Source organism: Scyliorhinus canicula, chromosome 1, assembly GCF_902713615.1.
Source record: "Scyliorhinus canicula chromosome 1, sScyCan1.1, whole genome shotgun sequence".
Taxonomy (NCBI): domain Eukaryota; kingdom Metazoa; phylum Chordata; class Chondrichthyes; order Carcharhiniformes; family Scyliorhinidae; genus Scyliorhinus; species Scyliorhinus canicula.
In genome coordinates this window covers 120,442,759-120,468,952 of record NC_052146.1, presented here as the reverse complement: position 1 = coordinate 120,468,952, position 26,194 = coordinate 120,442,759, and positions in this window count along the sequence as shown.

The window sequence follows — 26,194 nt, the reverse complement described above, 5'->3', positions numbered from 1 at the left end:
TAGAGATTGGATTAGTACTTGGAATTATGATGTTGTTGCCATTACTTGGTTAACGGAAGGACAGGATTGGCAGCTTAACGTTCCAGGATACAGATGTTTCAGGCGGGTTAGAGGGGGATGTTAAAGCGGTGGGGAGTGGCACGACTGGTTAAGAAGAATATCACAGCTGTACTGTGGGAGGACACCTCGGAGGGCTCTTACTGTGAGGCAATATGGGTAGAGCTCAGGAATAGGAAGAGTGCAGCTACAATGCCTCCCAACAGCCAGCAGGATATAGAGGATATGTAGGCAGATTTTGACAATGTGTAAAAGTAACAGGGTTGTTGTGGGTGATTTTAACTTCCCCTATATTGGCTGGGGCTCACTTAGTGCTAGGGGTGTGGATGGAGCAGAGTTTGTCAGGAGCATCCAGGAGGGCTTCTTGAAACAGTATGTAGGTAGTCCAACTAGGGAGGGGGCTGTACTGGACTTGGTATTGGGTCCTCCTATGCCTGCTTGGGCCCCACATCCTGCCTGGCTTTGCCCACCCCAGCATCGTCCTTGTCGGACAAGGACTGAATTCATCCTCCTCCTCCAGCACATCGCCCCTGTGCTGCGTGATGTTGTGGAAGATGCAGCAGGCCATCAGGATGTGTGTGACACTCTCAGCGCTATACTGGAGGGACTCTCCAGAGTGGACCCGGCTCCTGAATAGCATCTTCCAGATGCCAAAGCACTGCTTGATCACGCTCCTGGTTGCTATACGAGGGTTGATGTAGTGGGACTCTGCATTAGTCTGTGGTCTCCGGATAGGCGTCATCAGCTATGACCGCAGCGGATAACCGTGGTCACCCAGGAGCCAATCCCCCAAATGGGGGATGGGGGCACCACAAAGAGGCCAGGAACCATCGGGTGTGCCAGGATGACGGTGTCATGCACATTGCCCGCATATCGGCTGCAGCCGTGCATGATGCGCATCTCGTGGTCACATATCAGCTGCATGTTAATTGAGTGGTACCGCTTTCGGTTTGTGTGGAGTGGCCTGTCATTTGCAGGTGCTCATAGGGAGACATGCATCCCGTCAATCACCCCCTGGAGCAGGGACGTTCCGTCGATGGCGGTTAACTCCTCTGCACTGGCATCCTATTGGGCTTGGTCCACATTGAAATGAATGTATTGAGCCACCTGGGCATATAGGGCCTCCATGATGGAGCGGATGCATTTGTGCACCAAGTTCTGTGAGATCCTGGGTAGGTCCTCGCTCGGCACCTTGAAGGAGCCCAAAGCATAAAGGTTCAGCATGGCTGCCATCTTGACAGCCACTGGGAGCAGGTGCCATGGTCTGGCAGGTATGTCGCACTGTCCCCTGCGCAGCTGAGGTCTTTGACGGCATGTCCGGTCTGGCACATTCTCAAATGCCAGGTGTTGCCAGTACACGTGGGACCTCATGCGGCACCTCCTCCTACTCAGCCTGTAGGAAGGCCGGCTCTCCATCCTGAGCGGCTGACTCAGCAGGCCACATGATGCCCCGCCAGCAGTTGGGTGGGGTGCGGGGGTTAGTATGTCGGTGGATGGCTGCGGGGATGGTGGAGGGTGGGGGACTAGGGTGCAGGGGTAAGGGGTGGGGCACCCATACGGCTGGTGAAACTCAGCAGAACCCACGGGCCACGATATGCAGACAGTGGGGTGCGCAGCGAGGTGGCTGTCTTGCAGGCTGCGGCAATGGCCGTCCGTGCCTGGACACCCTGGTCCCAGGGGTGGGGTGGGGGAGGGGTCAGCCTGGCCCGTGGCTGCACAGACTGAGACCGGCCATATGGGTACCCTCACCCCATCAGATCTCCATGCTGCCATCTTGTTGGCTGGGATAAGTGCGTGTGGGGAGTGGATTGCTAATATGTGCCTACAGCTTCTCAGCCTCTCGAGTGTCAATCCCAACCCTGGCGAATCGGACACCGCTTTTTTATTGGAATGGCTGGTGTTCCACATGGCCGAGGTGCTAGCTCATTAACGGTTGTTGAAGTGCTCTGGGACCGGCACCAATTCTGCTGTCGTAGAAGTTGAACAATTCTGTCTCAGCATCAACACTTGAAATGGAGAATCCCGCCCAAAATTCCTGGGGCTGGATTCATCGTTTTTGAGGCTAAGTGCCGATGCCAAAATCGGCACCAAACCCTCACCGATCCTGGGACCGGTGAGGGGCTAGCAGCCGCGCCGTGTAAAAACTCCCACGGCAAAAACGGCTGGCAAATGGTCAGTTCTGTGCCGCACAGGCGCATGGTGACGACCTACAGCGGTCGCACCGTAAAACTGTGCGCGGACCCGACCTGACAAATACTGCCCCCCTGGCCATTCCCTGGGCACCACCTGACCACCCCTTGGCCACCCCTGGCCATCCCCCACCAGTACCCCCAGCCCTCGTGGAAGTCCCCCTGGCCAGCAGCACGGCTCCCGGCCAACTGTGGTGGCTCTGGACACAGTCCGCAGCCGCCACGCTGGGTTCCCGACCGCTCAGACCACACGTCCCGCGCGAAGGCGGAGCATCGAGGGAGGGCCTTCAGGTGTCACGACAATGCTATTCCAACGGCTTGGTAGAAATCTGGAGCGTTTGACGGCGAATGCCATCCCTGGTTTCAGCCCTTTCATGTAGAATGTAACAATTCTGCAACACCTCAAATGTGTAACTTGTTATGAAAGGTGATTCGTAGACTGTAGCAGGTTCTATCAAGAGTTTACAAAACCAGATTTGATCAATAGAGAACCACAAGAATCAATTTAAAAAATCAATGTCTTGCAAAAGCAAATTGCTGGAATTTAATGAAAGACAGATTGGGGAACAATTCTATCACCTTCTTACTGATAATAGATTAATTAAACCCATTATAAAATGTAAATGACTTCATTACAAATAGCAACACAGTTGTCCCCATTCACAACTGAAACTTTGGTGTGGCAGCAGGCCATTCAGCCTGAGTTCCTCGTGAGAATTCCCACACTTGAATTATCTTGGGCTCAATCCACCGGCCACGCTGCGCCAGAAAAAAAGCTTGCCACATCTCAGTGTGGCTGATAAATGCCGGGAGACCTCGCTCCTGGGATCTACCCAGCACGCAATACCTCGCGAGATATAACACGATCATGCAAGATGTTGCAATGTAAATTCCGCCCATTGTGGCCCGGGATCACTTTTTGGGAAATCTGCATATTTGAGCAAGGCAGTTAGCCTCATTCTAATGTGCAGGTTCCCGAGGTACCTGAAGCTTTGGGATTCATCCCCTTTGCCTCAGAGACCTCGGGCGAGCGCTGTTCGGCACTGATCCCCATAAATGGAGACCAGACGGTATGGCACTTGTGGGGGTCTCCCAGGGGATCAGAGGAGTCAATCTGTTTGCAGTATGGCTGCACCTTCCTTGGCCATCATGTCCTGGGGTGGGACTTGAACCAGGGGCTTCTGTCTCAGAGGCCCGACACTCGCTATTGCACCATGAGGCCTCCGACACATACCCTTTAATGAGCTAACATTTCTGATTGATGATGTGATCTTCTAGCTCATAATCCATCTTCATCTGCCTCACATGTGCTGTATGGTGTTGACTTGTCACAATTGGCTGCACTCTTGCACACAAGTCGACAGGTGATGATTTCAAGAATTCCAAGCTCATCATTTAATAGAATAGAATGGAATAGAATCCCAACTGTGCAGAAGGAGGCCATTCGGCCATCAAGTCTGCACCAACCCTTTGAATGAGCTACTAATTTACACTCTCTCTTTCACCCCACCCTGTCCTGTAACCCCATCACCAAACCTGCAGATCCCTGGACACTAAGGGGCAACTTAACATGGTCAATCCACCGAACCTCGATATCTTTGGATTGTGAGAAAAAAACGGAGAAGCCAGAGGAAACCCACACAGACATGGGGAGCACGTGCAAACTGGACGAAGACAGTGACCCAAGGCCAGAATGCTGAGGACAGTCTGTATTGACATTGATGCCTTCTTTCAAATAAGACAAATTCAATGTTATGGGGACTATCAGCAAACCCATATACAGCAGGTGTCTGCAGCTGGAGGAGCTTCAGTTCCAAGGCAAAGGACTGGAGAACGAGCTGCAGATACTGATAAATCTGAAGGAGGGATGTTAACTGGGCACCTTTTTTCCAGTGTGGCACGGTGACATTGGTTAGCATTGCTACCTCACAACGCCAGGGACCTGGGCTCAAAGCAGGTCTTGGAAGATCGTCTGTCTGGCGTTTGGGCATTCTCCCAACTTCTGCGGGTGTTTCCTCCGAGTGCCCCAGTTTCCTCCTACAGTCCAAAGATGTGCAGATTAGGTAGATTGGCCATGTGAAAATTGCCCCTTAGTGTCCAAAGATGCGCAGTTTAGATGGGGTATGGGGTTATGGGGATAGGGAGAGGGTGTGTGCTTAGGTAGGGTGCTCTTTCAGAGGGTCAGTGTGAAATAGATGGGCTGAATGGCCTTCTTCTGCACTGTAGGAGTCTATGACAGTTACACCCCTTCGGACTTAAGTCTAATTTGGTCTATGGTCAGGGGCAAGAGGGTATGACTATGAATGAGGCAGGTGGGTAGCAATGGAGAAGTCTCAGCCTTTGCAATTGTCCAACAGGTTCAAGGTTCTTGCAGCTTGTATGGATCAGAGCAGGCCTGCAGGGAGGATCAATAAACCGACAATTGCACTGTGATACAGAAAGCTATTCCTTGGGGAGGGACATAAATAGGGACAAAGTGGTTACGAGGGACAGTACAGTCAGGGGGATGGAAACATTTTTCTGCAGCAGAGAGTGAGACTCCAAAGGGGATATATGTTGCCTGCCTGGTGCCGAGATTCAGGGCGGGAGAGGAACTTGTACTGGAACATTGAGGATACAATGACATAGATAGGATTAGGAAAGACATTTTGCATAGCAAGTACGAGCAGCTGGATGCTAAATTAAAAAGCAGAACTCAAAGGTATTAGCTTCTGGATTATTACACAAACCACAAACATATTGGCGAAGATAATTAAGAGTAGGGAGGTAAATGCGTTGCTCAAAGATTAGTGTGGGGGAAATGGGGCAAGATTCTCCATTTCTGAGGACTGGATTCTCCATTGGCTGACACCAAATCGCGAAACGCGATTGGGCAGCGAATCGGTTCCGATGGCAAAATCGCGGCAGGTGCCGACTTGTCACCTAATCACGATTCCTCGTCATCTCAACAGCGGCATCAATGCATAGTATGCACGTCCAGTAAACACCGTTTGCATGTCATTATCGGGCCTGACCTGGTATTTTCTGAGGCCTTCGCTATTCTGGGGAAAATGGGAGTTGTACCGTTGTAATTGCCTTCATCTGAACCATGCTTCAATGAGTGCTCTTGAGAGTCATAAACTAAGATGGTACAGTAGTGGGGCTAAACCGTGGGGGGAGAGATTAATAATACAAGTAATGATAATGAGCATTGTAAGAGGTAATATAATCTACAACCTGAGGAACACACCAACAAATAAAGCCAGAGTTTGCAAAAGTAGTAAAAAGCCAGAACTAAAGAACTCTATGTTTAAATGCCCATAGCATTCTTAGTAGAACAGATCAATTGGCTGAGTTGGCACAGACACCCACAGACAGAGACTCAAGCCGGGAATTGAACCCGGGACCCTGGTGCTGTGCAGCAACAGCGCTAACCACTGTGCTACCGTGCTGCCCTGTAAAAGCCTAAAAGCTTTGTACCGCATTGTTACATTCAATTTCATAGACTATTGCCTTCTAAAAACCTCTTGATCGACATGTCAGTTCAGTTTCAAAGGAAGGATTACTGTTGTTTATATAGCTCTACGGGATCCATTAACTCTGAAGTAGTTCCTCTTTTGATCAGCTGTGCTATCTAACCGCAGATTTTTTAAAGAGGCTGTCTATTTGTTTTGAAGGTCTGGGGCTGAAACCTATCGGGCCTGGTGGGGCAGGCCTGGAGAATCATAATGGGTTAGATGCCCGACACGAAACCCATTTTTTGCTTGACATCCAATTCAATGCATTGGCGTGAATCTTGCCTTTACGTTGCAGCACGGTAGTGCAGTGGTTAGCACTGCTACCTCACAGAGGCGAGGGGCCGGGTTCTATCCCGGCTCTGGGTCACTGTCTGTGTGGAGTTTGCACATTCTCCCCTTGTCTGCGTGGGTCTCGACCCCACAGCCCAAAAAGATGTGCAGGGTAGGTAAATTGGCCATGTTAAAATTGCTCCTTAACTGGAAAATAGTAACTGTACCAATGTCAATAATAAAAAGTGAACCTTGCCTTTAACTCATGGAGCCAGAGAATCCCTCCCAGAGAGCCGACAGAGGGATTTAGATAGATCAAGTGAGTGACAACAAATTGGCACACTGAGTGTAATGTGGGAAAATGTGAACTTGTCCATTTTGGACGGAAAAATAAAAAAGCAGTATATTGTTTGAATGGAGAAACACTACAGAACTCTATGGTACAGAGGGATCTGGTTGTCCTGCTACGTGAATCACAAAAAGTTGGTATGCAGATGCAGCAAGAGATTAGGAAGGCAAACATAGTGGCATTTATTGCAAGAAGAATGGAGTATTAAAAATAGGGAGGTTTTGCTATACTTGTGCAGGGCATTGGTGAGACCATATCCGGAGTACTGTGTGCAGTTTTGGTCTTCTTAACTTGAAAAGTTATATAATTGCTTTAGAGTACTGTATATATATATATATATATATGTGTGCATGTGAATTTCTGTGTGCACATGGGTGTGCGCATTTGTGCACACTCCCAATCAGCATGGATTAGCTATAGAAATGAAATGAAAATCGCTTATTGTCACAAGTAGGCTTCAAATGAAGTTACTATGAAAAGCCCCTAGTCGCCACATTCCGGCGCCTGTTCGGGGAGGCTGGTACGGGACTAAAACTTCTTTGTTTTGGTAGGAGCACAGTTTTCATTGAGCACGAAGAACTCAATAAATCACATTGTTGAATTATTTAATTGGATGCGCACTCAAATGGGGCAAGAAAAGGCACACCACTGTCCATATTAAACATACTAATCACGGGCAGTAGAAGAGCACAGAGGTTTTGTCAGTGACACACAGCAACCAAGCATCCCATGGCCCTAGGCTCAAGTACTCCACTGAAATATCAATCTGGAATGTGCGCTCCCCTCCTGCATTTCAGCTTGAATCCAGAAGTTTCTAATTAAATCTTCCCATAATGTAATTGCCTCGAGTAGAACTCCTCCAATTTTCACATCTTTCACACAAGGGAATCTAGCCCAAAATGAGACTGGCAACTTAATGTTAAAGAATGTCAAATTAGGCTGACAATTGAAGATTTTACCTTACATCCAAGTGAAACTGGACTGGGATTTTAAAAACTTTTTCCTTGTCACTCAGTTGGGAGTTTAAAGGCATCATTGCACTAATTTAGGGGCATGATTATATTGATTTAAATGTATGATTACATTACTTTAAGGCCATGATTACATTAATTTAAAGGCATCATTGCATTAATTTAGGCCATCATATTAATTGAAGAGCATGATTACATTAATTCAAAGGTATGATTACATTAATTATAAGGCACAATTAGATTAATCTTTACCACATCATCCACCTTCAGCCATTACAAAGTTTGACATTTTGAATATCAGTAATCTATCCTGATTTTTTTTAAAGTTATATTATTGGAACCTTGTTTCCTTGTAACAAAGTCAATCCTGCTGCAGTTTGATTCCCTCACTGGTTTTAAGATTCATCAAATCAATTTAAAATCAGCAAGGTTAGCAAGTCTGCCTGTTAATATTGGTACTGATTAAATGATCCATGCAAACTCGCAGCTGAGTTGGTTCACAGTGTATCAGGCAAAAGAACTAAAAGGGAAGGCCAATGGGAGGGAGGTAACATTGGGCTGAGTTTTGATAGGGCCAGAAGGGATCAATGCCTTAGCCAAATGGTGCCAGAGCCCTGATTCTGGAAGTTCTGCCCCTCATATACCTCGCATCCAACATTCACACTGGCGGTGATGGTGGTGCCATTGTATATCTATGTTTGCTTGATACAAATTATCCATATCATACAGTATTGGCAAACTAAATATAAGTTTGATTTATTTGAAGACAAGGGGTGGCATTCTCCATTGGCTGACACCAAATCATGAAACGCGATTGGACGGAGAATAGGTACCGACTCTAAAACCGTAGCGAGCGCCAATTTGACGCTAAATCGCTATTCACCCTCACCTCAACAGCAGCGTCAATGCGGTTCAAAACGCATGTAAAGTAAACACCGCTTGCATGTCATTAGCGGGCCCAACCCAGTGTTCTCCAGGGCCTCCGCGATGCTCTGCCTCTGATGGGCCGAGTTCCCGACAGCGTGGTTCACTTGTACTTTTAAAAATCGTGAAACTGGCGTGGTGGCTGCTGAGGGAGAGAGAGGGGGGTTAAGGAAAATGTCCACCATCGCTATAGTCCGCTGACAGTTGTGTCGCTGGCCGGGGGGGTATCTGCCAGGGCCGAGGGGAGTAGCAGGGGGTGGCCAGGAAGTGGGCTGTGGGGTTGGGTGGACGGGCACGGAACACTACTGCCACAGCCGGCAAGGTAGCCATGCAGCTGCACACACTGCTAACAGCCCACTGTGAATACGAGTCATATGGGTGTCGCTCAGGCAGCCCCCTAGCCCCAGCCGATCCATCAGATGTATGGACGCATTCCAGCACAACCAGTGCCATTTTGTTGGCTGGGATGGTATGTGTGGGGAGTGAAGTATGTATATGCAGCTGCAGCTTGTCAACCTCCTGAGTGTCAATCACAGACCCGGCGAATCCCGCACCATTGTCATTGGCATCGATTGTGCTTTATCTGGTGCTAGCCCCTCCACAGTTGCTGAACTGTTCCAGGTTTGGCGCCAGTTTTGCTGTTGTGAAAGCCCACGAATGCTGTGTCGGTGTCAACACTTAGTCTCGGAAATGGAGAATCCCTCCAAAGATTCTTCAGTAATAATAATAATCCTTATTAATGTCACAAGTAGTCTTACATTAACACAGCAATGAAGTTCCTGTGAAAATCCCCTAGTTATCACACTATGGTGCCTGTTCAGGTACACAGAGGGAGAATTCAGAATGACCAATTCACCTAACAGCACATCTTTCGGGACTAGGCAGATTTAGTGTAAAGACTCAAGAGCTATTGTTAACAAGAAAGTACAGCTGCAATTCCTTCACATCACATGCTGCCAGCTGAATTGAAGCAGAGCGCAGTTTTCCCACCACGCCCAAAAAACAGCCAAATGCCATTGGCTAGCGGTCTCAATCGCGGTATTGTAGCCGTCATGAAATAACCTGCCAAGCACAGCCGAAACTGGACTTTGAAATGGCACTGTGCTGCAAAGTGATTCAATGTACCACACTTAGAACAATGTTTCCCTCTTGCTGGACAGTTTTTTTCTACTGTGGGCTTGTCCACAGCATGTGCACGTCATCATGCTTGCGACGTCACAATCAAAATTGCCTTCGGTGTTGTTCGCAGTTTGCTATGCTGCGACACAGTATTAATGGTGTCAGCCAAGCTTATCGATTTTGCACTCTTTTCCTCAACCACAACTTCAACATATTCGCTGGATACCGATCACTGGCTTTACACATATTTATAGCGTCTTCGATCGACAACACCAGTTTACTCAACATTTTCTCGTGCAAGCGTCCATCGTTAATTCCGAACACAACTTGGTCGCACACCATAGACCCAGAGGTGGAGGCAAAATTACAGGACTGCTCTCAGAGCTTGAGAGCTTTAACAACGGAATCCACTGATTCTCCCCAAAGCTGCAGCCTTTTTCGAAACATGTAGTGCTCATAAGTTTTATTCACATGTTTCTTACAGTGATTGTCAAACTTCTGGAGCACTATGGTGTATTTATTTTTGTCCTCATCTACACTGAATTCACATGAATTGAATAACTCCAATGCTTGCGGTCCAGCCAAATTTCGGTGGAGAGCTATCTTACAGCTGGTCTGTGCATTTTCTAGCGCGGGGCTGAAATAAAGGCTTCGTACTGTTGCTTAATGAAAGCCCACTTCTGGCACAGTTTACCGTGTGTCTCGAAGTGGTCAGGCCTTTTGAGACCTTCCATCTTCTGATAAGCCTTTACCATAGATTTTTTTTCCAAGATTTAGCTTCTGGATAACTTTCTTCAATCTCCACTGACATTCTACACTAATCTAATTACTATTTGTATCAAGGAAAAACGCCTGGTACCATGTAGTGTTCTTGTGTTGCTTGTTCAGGATGGATTGCGTAATGTTCCACAAAGACCACAGTATAGCTTTTACTTAACCAAAGCTATGATTTTATTTACACGACTGAACTGGGTTTCAATACTTTGTTCTTATTAGAATACAGAATTTCTCAAAACATCTAACTACACTCACCTACTGCTAATCTCACTCACTGATATAACTTTAATTCTAACCTTCTCTAACTAACTGCTCTGGTGACTTTAACTAGCTGTCTCCTGCTTGCTCCTCCCCTAAGATTGCGCATCACTGCTTTATATAGTTCCCTCTATTGGCTATTCATGGTACTACACTCACCCTTGTAATGCTGATAGTTATGATAATACGACATAAATGGTTTGCTTTTAAATGTAACAGAACAATGCATAGATTTTGGTTTGTCCCACTGCACTTTATGATCATTGACTCGTTATTCAATTATAAAAGGGTAGCACGGTGACGCAGTGGGTTAGCACTGCGGCCACACGGCGCCAAGGTCCCAGGTTCGATCCCGGCTCTGGGTTACTGTCCGTGTGGAATTTGCACATTTTTCCCGTGTTTGCATGGGTTTCTCCCGCATAACCCAGAAGATGTGCAGGCTAGGTGGATTGGCCGTGCTGAATTGCCCCTTAATTGGAAAAAATGAATTGGGTATTCTAAATTTAAAAGAAAAAGTATTCAATGATAATTGGATGTGGGATAGTATGGCGGGGTTTATGCCCCATTTCACACACATGTCCCTAAACGATCTGCTAGTGTATTGTGGCCCATTGTCCAATCTGATCTCTTCCTGCACACTAAAACAAACTGAAAATTAAACTCTGTGCCTGCCACTTGATGTATCCTTCAATTGTCTGGTGATTGTAAAATTGGAAAAGTAGTCAGTGACTGGGAGAAAATTGTCACCATGGATAGTGAATAAACCTGTTGTGATGTTGGGCCAAGGAGACGATGGAACATGTGAGGGTGTAGAGGTTAGTTTTGATGTGGCTGGTGCCTCTGGGATGCTTCATACATCCTCACTGTCTTCATTTTATTGTTGATCCCTGCCCAATACATAGTATACCTTGCCAGCTGCCTGGTTCCCTCTATGTCCATATGCCCTGATGTAACTGTGACAATACTTCCTGGCAAAAAGATTTTGGCGCAAGCACCTATTTTCCCTTGAAAATTGCAGATCTTTAAATGCTTGGTTCATCTGTGTACGACCAAAACCATCTGAGGGTGTCTGACACTTGTATCATTTCAAGACAACCTTCTACAATAATTCGCCTTAATGCCTTCCATCTTGGATCATTTGCTGTTTCTTGCTGAAGATGATGCACTGTAATGACCAGAATCCAGCAGACTGACCTTGAGTATAGCCTCTATGCCCATGAATATGCTGTCCACTTGTATGTCTAGCAATACATCCGCATTTTTCTTTGGATTGGATGCTCAATGTGTCTAGCTACCAGGTTTGCAAAGTCTTATCCCTGTATTTTATCAGAAGTCATTGTAGTCTGGGTGGAGAACAGGTCAGTAACTCCTGCCAAATATTTTCTAATAGTTTGGGGTTAATTTCCACAAAATATCATTTACCAAATAGGTACATGTGGAAACCTTGTGATACTGAATATCTCACACTCTGTTTGAATAATTGGATTAGGCTTGTGGTAGACATTTGGAACCAAATGCAATTGGTTTGCCATGTTGCATAATGCAGGTTCCTAACCATTTCTGAGATACATTGACCTCTAAGATCGTTTCCTTGCTTGTCTCCCCTGACAATGCTTGTTTCAGTGACTCGAAGACGTGTTGATGGTCCTCCTGCCATACAAATGAAAGATCCTTCCTTAGCAGCTCTCTAAGTGATGATGCTTTATCGGCAATGTTGGGTATATATGGTGCTTAGAAGTTGAAAAATCCAAGGCATTCCTGCAATCCCCTTTGTCCTGAGGAGTAGGCATGTCTTGAACATCTTTGAGTTTGCCTAAGTCAGGATGGATGCCGGAACTTGAATAAATAGAATTGAGAAAGTTAATCTGACCTACATTCACTTTGCATTTCTTGCTGTTGAAGGTGAGTACTTCACAACGTGCTGCTGCCATTAATGAGTATAGATTTCGGACATTCTCTCCTTTGGTTTTGCTCATTTCCACAATATCATTGGTGATGCTTATGCATCCAGTGATATTTCCTGTAGTTCTGTCCATATGTTGCCGGAACAGGGGCGAAATTCTCCGCGGACCGACGTGACGCCCATTTCCGGCGGGAAAAAGCGGTGCGGATGACTCCGGCGTCGGGGCCTTCTTTTAAGCCGTTAATCTTCGTTCCCGAAAGGGCCAGCAGCGGACTGACGCGGGGGGGGGGAGAGAGACCCGGCGTTTTGGGGGGGGGGGGGGGAGAAAGACCCGGCGTTTGGGGGGGGGGAGAGAGACCCAGCATTTGGGGGGGGGAGAGAGAGAGACCCGGCGTTTGGGGGGGGAGGGGGAGAGAGAGAGACCCGGCGTTTGGGGGGGGGAGAGAGAGAGTGTCCCGGCGTTTGGGGGGGGTTGCGGCGTTGAGTTGAGAGGAGAGGAGAGAGGGAGGGAGGGAGGGAGGGGAGAGGGAGGGAGGGAGGGGGGGAGGGAGGGGGGAGGGAGGGGAGAGGGAGGGAGAGAGGGAGGAGGGAGGGGGGTTGCGGCGTTGAGTTGAGAGGAGAGGAGAGAGAGGGGGGGGGTTGCGGCGTTGAGTTGAGAGGAGAGGAGAGGGGGGGTTGCGGCGTTCAGTTGAGAGGAGAGAGGGAGGGTTGCGGCGTTGAGTTGAGGGGAGAGGAGAGGGGGGGTACCTGCGTTGAGAGGAGAGGGGGGTACCGGCGTTGAGAGAGAGGGAGGTAGGGGTGGTGGGGAGGCGGGTAGCGGCGTTGGAGGGGGGTAGGGGTGGTGGGGAGGGAGGTAGGGGCGTTGGAGGGGGTAGGGGTGGTGAGGAGGGTAGGAGCGTTGGAGGGGGGTAGGGGTGGTGAGGGGGGGTTGGGGTAGGGGGCAGCGGCGTGCAGAGGGGGGCGACGGATGCCCGGGGCCAACGCACCGTCGCCCCCCCTCTGCACGCCGCTGCCCCCTACCCCAACCCCCCATCACCACCCCTACCCCCCTCCAATGCCCCTACCCCCCTCCAACGCCCCTACCCCCCTCACCACCCCTACCCCCCCTCCCCACCACCCCTACCCCCCTCACCACCACCCCTACCCCCCTCCCCACCACCCCTACCCCCCTCCCCACCACCCCTACCCCCTCCAACGCCGCCCCCCCTCTCTCTCAACTCCGGTACCACCCTCTCACGCCGCAACCCCCCCTCTCAACGCCGCAAACCCCCCAAACACCGCAACCCCCCCACCACCAAACGCCGCAACCCCCCCCACCACCAAACGCCGCAACCCCCCCCACCAAACGCCGCACCCCCCCACCACCACCACCACCACCAAACGCCGCAACCCCCCCCAATCCACCCCTCTCCAACGCCGCTATCCCCGCACTCGCCCTAGGTCACTGAATGGCGTCAACCATCATCAATGGTTGACGCCGTTTTAAACCTACTCTGTTTTTCGCTGACGTGACCCGTGGCCACGTCGGCGGGAATTCGGCCCATCCAGCACGGAGAATGTCTGTCTGATAAAAATCAATGACATCCCGCCGGCGCCAGCTGTTTTCAGAGGCTGCCGGCGGGATTTGCACAACGCCGGTTTTTGGCCGCTCGGAGAATTAAAAACCCGGCGGGAGCGGGAATAACGCCGCCGCCGGCCGATTCTCCGACCCTGCGTGGGGTCGGAGAATTTTGCCCCAGATCCTGACTGATGGATAAACCAAAGGATAATCTCTGGAGGCAATATCTTTTGAATGGTGTCCTGTAAGAAATGATTTCTTGACAACCCCCTGACAAATGAACCATGTTTGGCGTCTAACTTGGAGAATAACCTTGCTCCTGTGAATTTGGGATTCAGTTCCTGTTTGATGCTCACAATGGATAATGATATTATGGTCCATGTCATCTAACCCTCTCTTTAGCTTCTGCATTTGCTAGGAGGGTCGACCAACGGAACTGCATCTTCACTGAGGTGTCGTACAGCATTGCCTCTGAAGTTCCTTAAGGCATCAAATCTGTCTGGATACATCTGTTGTTGGTCATTGGAATGACTCAGTGCAATTAATCTTGGCCTCTTCTGTGGCTGGTTTAGCACAGTGGATGAAACAACTGGTTTGTAATGCAGAACAAGGCCAGCAGCGCGGGTTCAATTCCCTGTACCAGCCTCCCCGAACAGGTGCCGGAATGTGGCTTTTCACAATAACTTCATTGAAGCCTACTTGTGACAATAAGCGATTATTATTATTTTGCTGCAAATGGTACATATCTTGGTGATCTCATGTGTGATCACAATGTTGAGTTCCTTACACACAGTAACCTGTTGATCTGTTGATGTCCCCAGGCAGAATACATGTGGTCTCTGATGTGTTAGGCAGGTTGGTTCAACATTGACTGCAAGTGGATGCAGGGAAGCTAGAAACAAACATCTGACACCGGAGATGGTCCAACACTGTTTTATTTAACTATGAACAGCTGTACATGTACAGCTGTGGGTTGACACTCTACTAATCCTACTGATGACCTTTTACTGGCTCGACCAGACTTACTAGCTACCACATGGCAATAGTGCCCACTAACTTGTGCACTCTGACTGTCTCAGTATCTGGGTCCCGAAAAGCGCTGGAGTCTTAATGCCCTGTGGGCTTTATAGTGGTGGTGACCTGTCTGGTGATTGGTTGTTCTGTGTTGTGTGTTCACTGGTCATCCTGTGTGTCAATCACTGCCTGTCCGCATCTCATTATATACAAGAGTGGATATTATGACAGTCTCCATGCAGAATTGCAGTAGCTGCATTTCAATGATCTTATTCAATTAATGGTTGACCCATTGTTCATAGTTAATTTGTCTATTGTAGGTTGTATCACTGACTTCCAAAAATGCAAATACATATCCTTCATTATTCTGACTGGTAGGATACCTGCGTTTGCTTCCATGTCGTATTTGGCTTTGAACATGTGTTTGCCATTTTTCTTTGTGTGTGTGATGTTGATAGTACAAAAAACTTTTAACTATTTAACTTCATCCACACATTGTATGACATTGGCAATGTGGAAAGCCTGATCAGTTTCCAGTTGACAATCTTTCAACTCTGAATCTTCACTCCGGCCCACCTGGCTGCTGATTTTTTTTCTGTGTTTGTACTTATGTGTGTATCTGGTGCACTTCCTGTTGTGTCTGCCAGTACACTGCACATATTTAATCTTGGGCACGATTTAGCGGACAGAAGATAAAGTTGCTGTTGTGTTTCTCAATGACTGCAGTGCCAAGAAACATCCCTCTATCCAACGGCACTTTGCCATTTCTTTTGGCCTTGGGGAGTTTCTCTCTTGAGGCTGCACTTGAGTGGTTTCTCACAGATTGGGGTGCCATTTTGCCAGCAGCCCTGATTTTGCACCCCCCACCCCCCTACTTGGGGAGGCCCCTGGGAACGCCCCCTCATCACATTCTTTACTTGGCAAGGCCCTCCGGCCCAACTCCCGGCAATGCCAACCTGGCACCTGGGCACCTTGGCACAGACAGCCTGGCAACCGGGCACCTTGGAACTGCCAGACTGGCACCCTGGCAGAGCAAGGGTGGCACTACCGGGATATCTGGTGGCACTGCTGGGCTGAAAGTTACCACCCTGCCATGCTCCCAACCACCCAATGGTCTCCAATAGCCTGGGATGCCCCCTCGGTGCCGTTACGCCTCACCCACCTTTCTGTAGACCAGTACTAAATGGCGCCCTGGCGAGCTCTCCCAGGCGCAATCATTGAGTACCAGGCACCAGTGAATTCAGCATCTGGATATTTAAATGAGCCATTAGATTCATTTAAATATTCAGATCTGGATCTCGCTCAGCGGACCCGCGCCAGTCGCAATTGGGTCACTGAATTGTGCCCCTTATCTCTGGCTGCACCACCAGAACCCAATTTCATGTGTGGGTAATCCCAATATCCTCTTACATCACATACCTTGCAAAGATCTTGGAATGTAGGACAGCTTTATGGTGGATTCAACAGATTGCATTTCCCACATGGTTTGCTTGATTTCAGTGTCCTGGCTGCAATGTCAACACTGCTGATCACATCTCATCCTTGTGCAGTTGTGTTGTTCAGTTCCAATGGCTTCATATTGTTTACCATCTTTTAGCAGTGTGTCAATATCATGACCTTTCTTTTTCTCCAAAGGATCTTTTTGGAAAGCTTCAATTGGTGTTGCAGCTCCAATATTGTTTTCGGACAATTCAGATTCTGAGAAATCAGTCCTTGCCCTTACTAAGGCACCTGCTGACGAGGTGATCAATTGATTCTTTTTGTTGTTGTCTGGAAGCCATCAGCTCGAAACAATGTATTCTGAAGTTCACCTTTGCACAAAGCTGATCTTCCGGCATGTTCTATAGCTTGGTAGGATCCTTCTGATCCTCCTCAGACAACCCGAAGTGTTGACTCTATCAACCCCTCATTTCCGTTAACCATCTTTATTTTCACTGAGGTCTTTTGGAGCAGCGGGTCGTGTCCCTACATTCCTTGCATTGTTCGACAAGATAGCCGTAGTCGTAGTGTTTACAAAGAATATAAAACTACATTTTTAAATCAAAGCTAGTTTATTTTACACTACTTGAAATGTTCGCACACTCTACTGAGCAACAGCTAACAAAATAATAGTATTGAATCTATGTTACAGTAATTAGTTATCTCTCTCTAATATAACCTACACTCTAACTCAACCTCACACTATCCTTCTTCATCAACTTCTCCAACAGCTTCTCCCAGAATGCTTAGAGGTGCAGCCTTTTATAAGACTGCTCAGTGATGCCATCTAGTGTTCATATACATGGACATCATCTTGTCAACACTTTACTCTCCTTAGATTACACATATGATTACATACCTCTGAACCAGAAGCTCTAGGTTTGAGTTCAATGCCAGAACATGATAGCCACGTAAGGAGGAGTAAGCGTGGTTCAACAGGCTGATATTCAGCTTCGGAATCCTTCCAACAGTTCCCCTACTATTTCCAAAAGGTGTGAAACTGTGCGTGAAGATATCCTTAAAAGAAAACGGCTTGTTCATCTGGTTCAGTGATTGATAAACCTAAAAAAACATAGCTCATGTTATGTTTAAAAAGCTTCAATTCGGATATGACATATCTGGCCTTCTAATTCAGGCTGAGGATTATGATGGCATCTTCCTGATGTTTCCTGCCTTTTATGAATGCTGTCACTGTGTAGGGAATTTGCGGTTTCTCTACTTGGAGCAGCTGCAGGTCCTTCTTCTTCCCTCCCTTTTGTTTGCTCTCTTGAACTCAAGCTTTTTTTTGTTTCGTGCCCTTTTAATCTTTTGCACGGAAATGGGGCCCAAGGACTTGGCCTGATGTACTGTCTGACTGAACATGGACTACTCGATTCAAAATGGACTGCTCAATTCAAAATGGACAGCTCGATTCATAATGGATAGCTCAATTCAAAATGGACTGCTCGATCCAAAGTGGACAGTTTGATTCAAAATGGACTGCTTGATTCAAAATGGATAGCTCAATTCAAAATGGACTGCTCGATTCAAAATGGATAGCTCAATTCAAAATGGACTGCTCAATTCAAAATGGACATCTCAATTCAAAATGGACTGCTCAATTCAAAATGGATAGCTCAATTCAAAATGGACTGCTCGATCCAAAGTGGACAGTTTGATTCAAAATGGACTGCTTGATTCAAAATGGATAGCTCCATTCAAAATGGACAGCTCAATTCAAAATGGACAGCTCAATTCAAACCGGACTGCTCGATTCAAAATGGCCAGTTTGATTCAAAATGCACTGCTCAATTCAAAATGTACAGTTTTATTCAAAATGCACTGCTGAATTCAAAATGGTAAGAAGTCTTACAACACCAGGTTAAAGTCCAACAGGTTTGTTTCAAACACGAGCTTTCGGAGCACTGCTCCTTCCTCAGGTGAATGATTCAAACTGGCCCGATTCAAAATGGACAGTTTGATTCAAAATGGACAGCTCCATTCAAAATGGACTGCTCGATTCAAAATGGGCAGCTCCATTCAAAATGGACTGCTCGATTCAAAACGGACAGCTCCATTCAAAATGGGCAGCTTCATTCAAAATGGACTGCTCGATTCAAAATGGACTGCTCGATTCAAAATGGACAGCTCCATTCAAAATGGACAGCTCCATTCAAAATAGACAGCTTCATTCAAAATGGACTGCTCCATTCAAAATGGACAGCTCCATTCAAAATGGACAGCTTCATTCAAAATGGACTGCTCAATTCAAAAAGGACAGCTCAATTCAAAAAGGACAGCTCAATTCAAAATGGTCTGCTCGATTCTACATGGACTGCTCAATTCAAAATGGACAGCTCGATTCGAAATGGACAGCACAATTCAAAATGGACTGCTTGATTCAAAATGGACTGCTCGATTCAAAATGGACAGCTCCATTCAAAATGGACTGCTCGATTCAAAACGGACAGCTCCATTCAAAATGGACAGCTTCATTCAAAATGGACTGCTCAATTCAAAATGGACAGCTCCATTCAAAATGGACAGCTCCATTCAAAATGGACTGCTCGATTCAAAATGGACAGCTCCATTCAAAATAGACAGCTTCATTCAAAATGGACTGCTCAATTCAAAAAGGATAGCTCAATTCAAAAAGGACAGCTCAATTCAAAATGGTCTGCTCGATTCTACATGGACTGCTCAATTCAAAATGGACAGCTCGATTCGAAATGGACAGCACAATTCAAAATGGACTGCTTGATTCAAAATGGACTGCTCGATTCAAAATGGACAGGTCAATTCAAAATGAACTGCTTGATTCAAAGTGGACAGCACCATACGACATGGACAGCTCAATTCAAAATGGACTGCTTGATCAAAGTGGACAGCTCCATACAACATGGACAGCTCAATTTAAAATAGGCAGTTCGATTCACATGGACAGCTCGATTCAAAATGGACAGCTCAATTCAAACGGAACTGTTTGATTCAAAACGGACACTCAATTCAAAATGGACAGCTCGATTCAAAACAGAAATTTCAATTCAAAATGTACTGTGTGATATTCTTGTTGGATGGCTTGATTATTTTACAAGAACACTTGTAGCTGAAGCTATAATTGATTTATTAACATTAACTGTGGATGAACTATATACAAAACAACAGATGAATAACAGGATGAGCATGCACAAGCAACCTCTCTCCCAGCTCCCTAGTCAGTCTGAGGTCACCTGACTCTAACATTCATTTACATACCAATGAGACTCCTCGTGGTCAGTCGGTGAATTGCAATGCAACCATGATGTCACCACAGACAGCTTGATACAAAATGGACAGCTCAATTCAAAATGGACAGCTCGATTGAAAATAGACAGCTCGATTCAAAATGGACTGCTCAATTCAGAATGGGCAGCTCGATTCAAAATGGAGAGCATGATTCAAAATGGAGTGCTCAACTCAAAATGGACAGCTCGATTCCAAATGGGCAGCTCAATTCAAAATGGAGAGCTTGATTCAAAATAGACTGCTCGACTCAAAATGGACTGCTTGATTCAAAACAGACAGCTCAATTCAAAACATGCAGCTCAATTCAAAATGCACAGTGTGATGATATGCATCAGCAATAATGTATATAATGGTGTACATGACCTCCGACCAGCAGGTGGCAGTGTGAATCTACCATGTGATTGCAACTCGAGGAGTTGGGAGTTAGCTGTGTTAGTGGGCAGTCATACTTGCAGTAGCTCTAGGTTAATTTATCGGTACTAGTAGTTTGTAATATGTTTCTTATAGTTATCTTTACCACACATTTGTTTTATAATAAAATACTTTAACTAGTCAAGAACTAGATGTTTTACTGTGCATCATTCCTATCGGCCAGTACACGAACATAGCAGACAGTTCAATTCAAAACAGACAGCTCGATTCAAAATGGAATGCTCGATTCAAAATGTACAGCTTGATTCAAAACAAACAACTTGATTAAAATAAACAGCTTGACCCAAAATGGACAGCTCAATTCAAAGTGGATGTAATGTTCTTGTCAGATGGCCTTATTTATTATTACAAGAACACTTTAAATTAATAACATGTGTGGGTAAATTACAAGAGAAACCAGTAAACTCATGCACAAGCAGCCTATCTCTTTGAATTCCTCTAGCCAGTCTGAGGGGTCAGCTGACTTTAACATTCACTTATATGTGGGGCAGCAGGGTAGCATGGTGGTTAGCATAAATGCTTCACAGCTCCAGGGTCCCAGGTTCGATTCCCGGCTGGGTCACTGTCTGTGTGGAGTCTGCACATCCTCCCCCTGTGTGCGTGGGTTTCCTCCGGGTGCTCCGGTTTCCTCCCACAGTCCAAAGATGTGCGGGTTAGGTGGATTGGCCATGCTAAATTGCCCGTAGTGTCCTAATAAAAGTAAGGTTAAGGGGGGGGGGGGGTTGTTGGGTTACGGGTATAGGGTGGATACGTGGGTTTGAGTAGGGTGATCATGGCTCGGCACAACATTGAGGGCCGAAGGGCCTGTTCTGTGCTGTACTGTTCTATGTTCTATGTTCTATATATCTAGTGAGACTCCTAGTGGTCAGTCGTCGAATTACAGCGATGGACAGCTCAATTCAAAATGGACTGCTTGATTCAAATCGAACAGCTTAATTCAAAATGAACAGCTTGATTTAAAATGGACAGTTCAATTCAAAATGGACTGCTCGATTCACCACGGATTTGGCTATCCCACAAATCTACTCAGTGCTCTGTGAAACATTGTCTGGACAGTGAGTCTGCCATTATATACAGCTTTTGTACAGCACAAAATCTTGTATGTGGCTTTTCCTGTGATTTTCAAACCTTCATGATTTTGTCCCAGAGGAACCTTTGCTGATCACCATATTGTATTTCTATGTTTGCTTAATACAAACCTATTAATCTCACATTAAATTGGTAATCTAAATGTATGTTTGGTTTATTTAAAAATGTAGGGCGAGATTCTCCGGACTCACGACGGGTCGGAGAATAGCGGGCGTCGGAAATTTTTACGGCGACGTTGTTCCGACGCCCTCCCGCTATTCTCCGAACCCCGCAAATTGTCGGAGTCGCGTTTCCCGACAAACGCCTCCTTCCCGCCCCTGACACGACCAGAATCGCCACTGAGAGCCCCCCCCGCTATTCACCGGCCCGGATGGGCCGAAGTCCCGACGTCATGGCGCCCTGTTTGGACGTCGTGAAACACACCTGCTTTTTAAATTCGTCAACCAGTCGGCCTGGCTGACGACTGCTTGGAGGAGGTCAGGGCACCACTCTGCGCACCGCTCAGCGCACCGTTCAGCGCACCGCTCGAGTCTGGCCACAACGGGGAAGGCATCCCTGGGAACGGGAGGGGGCAGTGGGGGGGAGATGGGGGAGGCAGTGGGGGAGACGGAGGGGGCAGTGGGGGATGACGGGGGAGGCAGTGGGGGGAGACGGAGGGGGCAAGGGGTTGGGAGAACGGGGGAGGCAGGTGGGGGAGACGGAGGAGGCAGTGGGGGAGACGGAGGGGGCAGTGGGGGAGACGGGGGAGGCAGTGGGGGAGACGGAGGGGGCAGTGGGGGAGACGGGGGAGGCAGTGGGGGAGACGGGGAGGCAGTGGGGAGACGGAGGGGGCAGTGGGGGAGACGGGGGAGGCAGTGGGGGAGACGGAGGGGGCAGTGGGGGAGACGGGGGAGCAGTGGGGGAGACGGAGGGGGCAGTGGGGGGACGGGGGGGCAGTGGGGGAGACGGGAGGGGGCAGTGGGGGAGACGGGGGAGGCAGTGGGGGAGACGGGGGAGGCAGTGGGGGAGACGGAGGGGGCAATGCCGGACATCACCTGCAGGAGAAGACTCCGGCTGAGTAGGCAGACGATGATACATATCTGCGAACTCCTGTCGCACCTCGCCCCACGTGGAACGGGGGGAGGACACGCGATCCCGGTAGCCATCAAGGTGACGGTCGCTCTGAACTTCTATGCTACCGGCTCCTTCCAGTCTCCGAGCGGGGACGTCTCTGGGATCTCCCAGTCATCGGTGCACAGGTGCATCCGGGATGTGACCGACGCCCTCTATGCCATCGCCGATCGCTACATCACCTTTCCCGAGGACCGAGCAAGTCAAGACTCACGAGCCCGTGGATTTGCCAGTGTGGCCGGGATACCGAGGGTTCAGGGGTCAATCGACTGTGTTCACGTCCCCATGCGCCCGCCTGCTGTGGACAGGGACGTGTTCACAAACAGGAGGGGGACATACTCCATTAATGTCCAGGTGGTATGCGACCCCCACATGAGGTTCATGAACGTCTGTGCAAGGTTCCCAGGGAGTGTGCATGACTCCTACATACTAGCGCAGTCGTTCATCCCTGCGATGTTTGAGGGACGTCCCCCCCGGCTGAGGGGCTGGTTGCTAGGTGACAGGGGTTATCCGCTGAGGTCTTGGCTGATGACGCCTATACGGAGGCCTCAGACCAATGCGGAAACACGATAAAACGAGGCCCATGCAGCAACCAGGGGTGTGGTGGAGCGCTGCCTTGGCCTCCTGAAGATGAGATTCAGGTGCCTGGACCGCTCCGGAGGGGCCCTGCAGTACCAGGCCGACAGGGTCGCTCGCATTGTAGTAGTCTGCTGTGCGCTGCACAACATCGCGATGCAGAGGGGAGATGACCTGTTGCAGGAGGCGGAGGGAGAAGCTAGTGGCAGTGGTGCCAGCACAGAGGAGGAGGAGGAGGAGGAGGAGGAGGAGGAGGAGGAGGACGCTGGCGGAGTGGCGGGCGCAGCACGCAGACACGACCCAGGTGCTGGTGATGTCCAGGAGGTGGCACGACGGACCCGGCAAGGACGGTGGGCACGCGACGCCATGGTGGCAGCACGGTTCACGCATCGCATGTGACGTCCCCGATGAACACCAAACCACCACCTGCATCGCTAGTCATGCAGAGGGTCACCACACAACTGCCACCACCACAACCCCCCCCCCCCCCCCCCCCCCCCCCTCAGTGTACACTGCTCCACTTCGACATGACGCTTATCACTGGGTACAGACGGAATGGCACAACATTGATGGCTGTGTCAGCGGGTGTGATCAGTGCCATGTGGAATGATGACAGCCCGCTCTGCGAAGAGCTGTGAGCTCAGAATCGTTAGAGAGAGTCTGACCCATGGCAATAGCTGAACCATCCACCTTGGTGGCCGCTGAGTTCGTCACTGACACTCCATCACGTGCCCGCGTGGGCTAGCTGTGGGAGGGGGGTAGGGGCAGGGACTGCACACCCGGCACCGAGGTTTCACCACCCGTCACCCCCAGCGACACTCGGTCACCATCACGATGCCTGTGGCTGTGGAACAATCACACGGTATTACAAGTAAGGTGGAACAGTGCGTTTAATATTAACAATTATTTACAGGTGCCCTAGCCCCTACAACTAAACTGTGCCCTTCACCCGTGCCAACTTACTCAGTGTCTATCTTAGTTGCCTTACGGGCCCTACCACTACGTCTAAGTGACTCCCCAGATGATACAGCAGGAGTGGAGGAGGATTGCTGCGAATCGCCCCCCTCGACTCGTTTCTCCTTGGCAATGCGTTTCCTGGGGCGACCCGGCCTTGATGGGCCAGGCTGCTCTGCGGGCGTCTCGGGTGACATTGTGCCACCCTGCTCTGCCTGCTGCCCACCCGATGCACCAGGGATGGGACGGGGGCGGCCGAGAATTCCGGGACGTCCCGTGATGGAGTTAATGGGACGGGCCCCGAAACCTCCTCCTCCCTCGGGAGCCCGGTGGCCCCCGGGCCTCACTTTGGGACAGAGGTGCGAGCGGGGAGGTTCCCCGTCGCACCACCGACACCTGGCGCTGCCAGTCCTGGAGGCCTGCAACGGTATCCACCAGGATCCGAAGGTTGCAGAGACGGAGTCCAGGGAGTTAGACATTCCCGCCAGGGACTGTGCGATCTCAACCTGTGTGTGCACGACGCCATCCAGCACATGTGTCAGGCGGCTGATGGTCTCCGCGACCGACTGCTGGGACTGTGTTATCGACTGCTGGGACTGTGCCATGGCGTGCTGCGACTGGCCAATGACCTGCTGAGACTCGGCCATGGCCCGCAGGGCGCCGGCAATGTCGGTTTGGCTCTGGCACATTGCTGCCTGTGAGAGGGCAACCCTGTCCAGGGCCGAGGATGACGCGTGCACATTAACCCCACGTCTTGCATAACCTGACCCATTGCCTCCACCACGGATGCCACCCGTGCGGTGTCGGACTGGGTCTCTGCCATGAGCGGCACCACTCCCTGCTCTTGGACGCGGTTCGACTCCTCTAACAGCGTCTGCAGAGTCTGGAAGGAAGCCCTCATCCCGTCATTGTTTCCCTGGGTTTCCTGAGGCATCGGCTGTGCGGGTGGGTTGATAAACTCCAGGAACTCAGAAAACGTCTGGGAGCCAGCTGCATCCTGGGCCTGGTCTGGCCTCCGCGAGTCCGGGCCCTCTGTTGCTCCGACCTCCACCTGCTGTACCTGCTCATCTGTGATGTGCCAACCAGACTGTGCCCCAGGAGACTCATCACTAAATAGGCCCGCCGGGGTGTGTATCTCTGGGATGATGGATGTGGTGGGAGAAAGCAGTGCCGCAAGCCCGACGCTCTCAATGCTTAGGTCCTCGTCCATGGTGTGGGGCTGCTCAGCGACAGGAGGGTTGTCCCTGGCCATTTCTGGTGGTGGTGGTGGACTTCGAACCCTCTGTGCGTCCTGGTCCGCAGATTGGGTTGGGGCGGATAGGGCTGCCCGCTGATCGGGCACCCTCTGTTGTGAGGCCCCGGGTGAGGTGGCGGCAGATTCCTGTCTCCGTCTGCAGCCAGACGGCCCTGGTCGTTCGGCATCACGTCCTAGGGAAGAGAATGAGACGGGTTATTTCGATTTGCTCGGCAGGCCGCTGGACGGTCCCAGTGGGCAGGGTGTGTGAAGGGACAGAGGATGGGGAGGTGTCCCAGTGGGCAGGGTGTGTGAAGAGACAGAGGATGGGGAGGTGTCCCAGTGGGCAGGGTGTGTGAAGGGACAGAGGATGGGGGGGGGGGGGGGGGGTGTTTGTCAGGGAGGGTTGTCTCACTTGCTGCAGTTCCGCCAACCTCGCATTGCGCGATATCGCGGGTGGCAGACCCCCCAACAAGGTCCAGTGCCCTCTGTTCAAAGGTGCTGAGGGGGTGCATGTTGGGCGAACCCCCTCCAGTCTTGTGCCGCTCACGGTGGTTATGACCGGCCTTGGCCTGTTGGGGGAGGAAACATAGGTAGATCATTACAAAAACGGTAGGTATCAGCAGTCCGTTCTGATACTGGCACAGTTTGGGGGGGGCAAGTTGTCATCAGATGATTGCATCTCTCCTCGGGGCCAGAGCGCTGGGTCTGTGACAACTTTGTGAACCACCCTCAAATAACTCTGCCCCAATCCCTCTCCCCCCCCCCCCCCCCCCCCCCCCCCCCCCCCCCCCCCCGGGCAGTTAAGGGGGAGGGATGGTTGTGACTAGGGGGCACCCTCATGGCACTTACCCTGGCAGACCTGGTGAGGTCGTGTAGCTTCTTCGACACTGCTCTGCTGAGCGAGGGGTCTGCCCCACAGCACTGACGGCAGCAGCCACGTCATGCCCAGGCCTGGCGTACCGTGCTGGCAGGTTGGCGATGCCCTCTCTGCGGGCGGATGATGCCCCTCCTCTGCTCCACGGCATCGAGCAGCGCCTCGACGTCTGCATCAATAAAGCGAGGAGCAGCTCGCCTAGGCTCCGACATCCTGCCCGACAGATTCTGTGGTCGCCCGCGCCTTTTTACGGCGTCGGGCGGCGTCACATGGGCGGGTTCGTGTCGTCGTCG